The sequence below is a fragment of the Phalaenopsis equestris genome, unplaced genomic scaffold (assembly GCF_001263595.1).
Source record: "Phalaenopsis equestris unplaced genomic scaffold, ASM126359v1 Scaffold000250, whole genome shotgun sequence".
In the NCBI taxonomy this organism is placed as follows: Eukaryota; Viridiplantae; Streptophyta; class Magnoliopsida; order Asparagales; family Orchidaceae; genus Phalaenopsis; species Phalaenopsis equestris.
The window spans coordinates 268,153-274,680 of NW_018164692.1; positions in this window are offsets into that span (position 1 = coordinate 268,153).

Consider the following 6,528-nt stretch of genomic DNA (forward strand, 5'->3'; position numbering starts at 1 on the left):
TTAAATTGTACATATTGTTGTTATTTATATCCATCCATATAATAAATAAATTTTATTGTTTTATAGGTGAGATTACTATCACGTTGTATGATGTACATATTATTCTTGGCATTAGGGTGGATGATGATGCCCTTATTAGTCCTATTGTTGTTGGCTCTGAGCTGCACTAGTTGATTTGGCCAAAATATTGTTGATAATTTGTTAGTTAGTATCCAAATGTATATATGTCGTACTATTAACCTAGAGAAGAGGATGTCATAGAAAATATTTTTATGGGCCTCCGCTAGTCTTACACCATCGTACCTCTTTGTTGGCTTAGATGGAACTTTTTTAACAATATATATGATAGCTTACCCCATCTCATTTTTGTAGACATATTAGAGCATATATTTTATATATGTTATGATATTTCTGACATCTAGATATATCTGGGTCACATACATATTAATAATATTTATTGCTACATGATAATTTAACTCTATTTGCTCAATATTCACTAGGATGTTGTGTACAAGCACATTTAAATAGAGAGCTAAATCTATCCACATAGCCTACCCACAATAATATAGTAAGATTTTTTCACCAACTTCAAGTGTGGTGTTTGAAGAATTTACATGTGGACAAGCTGACTCTCCATGTTCGTATTCCTAAGAATTTTTCTTGTAAGCCATTGGAATTTAGGTACATGTCATGTGAAATAATAATTTTTAAATATACCCCTTAAAATTTCATGTTAATATCCAATAAAATATATAAATGGAATGAGGATATTGTATGAAAAGTGCTAAAAAAAAAATCTACAAATGTATAAAGATGAGATTGATGGACTAAGACTGAGCCAGGAATATTCTATTTTTAGTTATTATATATATTTTCTTATAAACTATTTACATACTTTATAAGGAATCATGAGATCTGAATGCATGTTATTTAGGCATTATATATTGATGCTATTATGGTGTGGTTCCCTGAGATTTATCTTAAGAGTATGGAGGTCTGGACAAATTGTGTAATGCTTATTAGTTGAAAGTGTGTTGAGTGACATATTTAGATCATGTAATGTGACAATTTGTTTCTGTAGAGTCATATTTGTTTAGCCTACAATCATTTCAGAGGGTTAAAGGATGAGGTAAATCAGACGAAAATTAGATGTATTACTACCAAAATTACTTTTAGTTATGAAACAATCTTTGGGTCTCAGAGTTCCATTAAACCCACCTTCAAGAGATGTGAGTGTAGAAATCACATATTATTTCCAATGGTAGAAATCTTTGGCATCAATCTACCATTAATGTTGTCCACTCAACCACCAGATGCTTCCTCTGAGGAGAGACTGATGGTGCGTGTATAGCTCATAATAACTTTATATTCAATAAGTCATCTTAATAGAATTAACTCTAAGCTCATATGGGTGGAATACTTTGTTTGATCAAAGGGCATTACAAAAATATTATTATGGGGGCATGGTGAAAATATTAGTGTTTGCAACAAGGTTATGACACACGGAGTTTTCTAGATAGTAGATTAATTAAAATATATAGATTACATTGTGATCGATCGACCAATAGAGCGTGTTTCCCAATCAGGTCCTTATGGATGAAGAATTTTAAGGCCCGTGAAGATCAATATTTGAGCTTACACAATGGTCACCAGTTTACATTCCAAGAAGATCAATTATAAATGTACTAAGAAGATCTTATGTTAGCATTATGCGGAGACCAACTATTGATGTGTCGCATGAGCATGCTTATCCTTGCCCCTTAATGTATACAAGACCTTTAACATACTAGAGTACATCTTATGGTCTACAATGGAATACATATGAAGATGACCACTTTAATTTGTAATTTTAGAGCATGTCACTCTCGCACCATTGCTTTAATTCTCTTATATGGGACCAGATTTTGGTGGATCTCAATTTATATGCCAATTGCTACCCCAAGTGAAGATTATTCAATTTCACAAGAGACTATAATTATTGCAACAACTGGAGAAGAGATTGAAGAACATGTAGAGGAACATCACTTGCAAGAATAGTCGATTTGAGCACAATCAAGATGCACTCCAAGATCAGACGTCATTTGACCACATCGAAAAATATTATCATTTCAAATTTATATTTTTCTACTTTCTTGTATTCATTATTGTATAAAAGTATTGAAATTTTGTTATAAACTCAAACTATTTTAATAAAGTTCTAAACTATTTTGAAATGCCTTGTTTCATTCAAATCTTTTTATTTAACTATTTAAAAAATATATATTATACAGTGCAAAAAAAATCTAAATAATAAATCATTAGTTAACTTAATAAAAAATCTAGGTTAGAGCAAAAAACAAAAACATAATAAATCATAATTAAAGCTAAAATTAAATTTAAGACCTAACTTAAAATACAAATTAATCCTTCAACTAAAATATTATGAGTTATAATTTAAACCATAAAAAAAATTAAGTTAAGTAGTCACACTATTTTTGGCGTGGGTACACCACCTCTAAGGCACCAAATTACTCTTAGTTCCTTCATTCCTTTTATAATATGTAACTTACAAACAACATATAAAACATTTGAATAAGTATGAATATAATACAATTATCGAAAGAAAATGCAAGAAGACATATCAAACACCTCCAAACTTACACATTACTTGCCCTCAAGTAATTTCAAAATCAAAGATTAGAATTTAATAAACATTAGAGTAGATTTAGATTAAGAATTTCACCTTTTTTTAATAATTTAGCAAATATTTAGATCATAGTGATCAAGTCCCTCCCTTAGGTAGAATTCTTATAGCAAACCTCTAACATCCTGATATAACTCAGATTAATACCAGATCTACACAATTCATCTCAAATTACTTATGTGAAGTCATAATTTCATGAAATTAATACATCATAAAAATTTAGTTAGTCGTGCAGTAAAATAATATTAACTCTTTTATTATCATGTTGAATATAAAAACTTAATCTTCAATCAGTGAAACTTTTAATTCTTTGGCTTACTAGAAAGATTTATTAGTACAAAGTTTTTATTTTGCTTAACCTCAAGCTTCTCCTCCTTGATTCTTAATTTTTTTCCTTGTGAGCATGAATCATTTTTTATTTTTCTTTTGATTTTTCTTTTTTGTTAAGGAGTATATATATATGATTAAGCACATTCAATTTTTTTATATGATTTTGAATATTGATTCTATCTTAAGTCAAAATTTTAATTACTTCTTATCTTTCCTTAAAAAATTATTATTCAATCGATACTAACTAAAAATTAAATAATTTAAGTGAGTCATGACTAAATTTATAGTTCTAAGGTGTTTATTTTATAAATATTTATTTCTCTCAAAATAATTGATGAAATTTACAAGGATTAGTATTACAAAAGTTAGAGCTCATGTAATAGTGCGTTCCAAATCTTATCCACACCCTTCAAAATTTCCTATCATTGAATTTTAAGTTCTTTAGCTAGTATTAAAATTCACCTCTACTATTATCTAGCTCTACACCGTAATTTATATTAAGTCTAAAGTTAGACATTTACTTCAACCTATAGAGAAATATAAACACATTAATCCTCCCCAAACTTATTTTTGACCCTAAACATGCAAATACAACAAAACATGTAGACGAGCGTAGTAAGATAGAAGATGAATATACAACAAAAGGAAATTATATTACTAACTATAACTAATAACACTTGTGAATATGTAAACATCAACAAAAATATAAATATGTAGTTAAGGTTCAAGATTCAATTCATAAGCCAAATTTCAACATCTAGCTTAAATACTATGTGAGAGGTAGGCTACTCTAGGGATTTTAACATGTAAAAGCCATACACAGTAACACCAAAAATTAAAGAATATACTTTGGTTTGCCTTTCGATAAGCTCTTAGTTTCACTTCCTCAGCCTGATCAAACCACACATGAACATAATAAAGCAAACAATCATGCAATCACATTATAAGATAATGCTTGGGTTGCATCCCAAATAGTGTTTGGTTTTATGTCCTCAACTAGAAAAGGTCAAATTAAGCCTCAAGGTTTTCTCCATGATCAAATATCTAGTTTAATAATTCTTGATTTATTGTCCAATTTTTAAATTTCCCATGAGACTTTTCTAAAAAATTCATTTGTGATATGGTATTATTTCTTTTTTTGAAATACAATTTTTTTTTACCCGACTTCTCATTTAAAATTTCTTGCAACCATTTTATTTTCAACCTTAAAAAATAGTTAGGGATATAAGTAGGTGGCGGCATAAGATCATAAATTTGAAAATTTACTTCCTCATGTTGTGCTCTAATAGTTAACTCCACTTTTTTCAAATCAATGTTTGACCTACCAGGCAGGAGAAAAGTTTAGCCGAAATAATTGGGATCTTCATATCTTCCTTCATATCCAACATAATGAAATCAACAAGAAAGATGAACTTATCTAATTTCATTAGGATATTTTTTTAACCCCGGGTTAACCTCACTTTCTAGCCAACCCTATTCCTCAACTTACATAAAACATAATGAAATCAATAAAGAAGATGAATTCATCTGTTATCTTCAAAACATATTCAAAACCCTCTACTGACTTTACTTTCTGGTCAACTCTATTCCTCGACTTATATCTAATTGGATCTACTTGAGCAAAAACTTCAACTAAACCCTAACTCAACAAAACTAAAACCTAACTAAATAAAAATTGAAATCCAAATCAAAATAGACCTAATTATAGCCAACTTCAGCAAACCCTATAATTGACCTAAAAATGAGCCTAAATCAACATACACCTCAAAAGTATTATTTTCTCTCCAGATTATCGTAGGGATTAAAAATTTATTCTAGACATTGCATGATATTTATTATCACATACAAAGACCAGGCAAATAAATTTAATGGTTGTATGATAATTTTTTTACCTAAAAGTTTTCAATTCAAGTTTTCAAGCATTAATAGTGCTTTATGCTCCCTAAAATTATCATTTTCTCCATAGGCCAACTCGGTGATCAAAATTACATTCCATAAATTTCATCATCTTCATAATCACATATGAGGAGAATACAAACTAGTTTGGTGGTAATCATACACAATTTTTTGCAAACTTTTGCACTTAGGGTTTTCATGCATGAAAATTGGTCCCATATAAAAATTTTTCGGTTGAACATTTTTTCTTAAAATGGATCGTGAGGTTGCGTTTGGATCATTAAAATCTTTCAAATGAATCCTTTTATTCTCAAATATGATTCTGTTTGAAGTTTTGTTATGCCAACGATAATTTGGATAGTCATTTTGATATTAAAAAAAGTTATTACAATAATCAACTCAAAATAATTCAAGTTGAAACCAAACTTCAAACAAACTAAATATGACCTTAAAATATTTAATTTAAATCATTAAAACAAACAAAAAGCTCCAACTCAAAATCCATCAAATTTTCTATCCTGTGGTTAAAACTACACTTTGTCTTGAAATTTCTTAAGATGTGGCCCACTTTGTCCAAAACCAATTACAAGACCAAATTTCTTATATTTTTTTCCCTACTAAATAAGCATAAGTTATAAGTTTTTGGTGATAACCACCATAACTACTTATTCACTTTAAATTGAATTTCTTAAGCTAGAGGTAACCTTTTTTAGAACTGATTGGACCACCAAACTCCTTGTATTTTTCTCTTTGAAATGAGGTATGTTTTTATTTTCATCCTAACCATCATAACCGTCTTGAATTTTGAATTCTGCTCCATCCATAATTTAAAAATTCTTCATTTCTCTTCCTTCAACCACTCCCCTAAAATCTAAACCTTAAACCCCTGCATTCTACTGAGATACTCAATACGCATACACTCTCTCTTGGCCAAAAGCTCTAACTCCCCCCTCCTACTCTATCTTGGTCAAAAAAACAACATGCCTCTATCCTCTCTCCTATCCCTCTACTCTCCTCTTGTCTCCTTTTGTCTCCTCTCCCTCTCATTTCTCCACTAAAATGAGTGCATCATCAAAGGAAGCAAAGAGCATCTATCATCCAGAGAAAGAAAGGCACATCCCTGAAAACATATAATCAAACAATTCTTATTCTTTCTCTCTCTTTAAGTTTTATACAATGTATACTAGAAAGTTTGGTGTATCAACCATCTTCTTCCCTTTCTTTTCATTTTCTTATCATGGATGACCCATCCTCTTCAATTTTTCTCTATTCCCTCACCAAAATAAGTCATATCCCTTTATTCCTCCTATTTTTCCCACCTTTTCTCTTCATTTCCTCACCCAAACTAAGCTTTATCTATTTTTTCTTTCCATTTCCCAACCTTCTCTCTCCACACCTCACCCAAATCTCACATTTTCTTCCTATTCATCACCAAAATCGAGCCCCTATCCCCTTATCTTTCCATTTCCTCACCTTCTCTCTACATTCCTTCCCCAAATAAAGCCCTCATCTCCTTCTCTCACTATATCTCACCCAAACCAGGCCCCTCTCACCCATACCTAAAAATTCACACACTACACAAGCTAATCACCTCACTTCACTCCTACCCAAAAAATCCA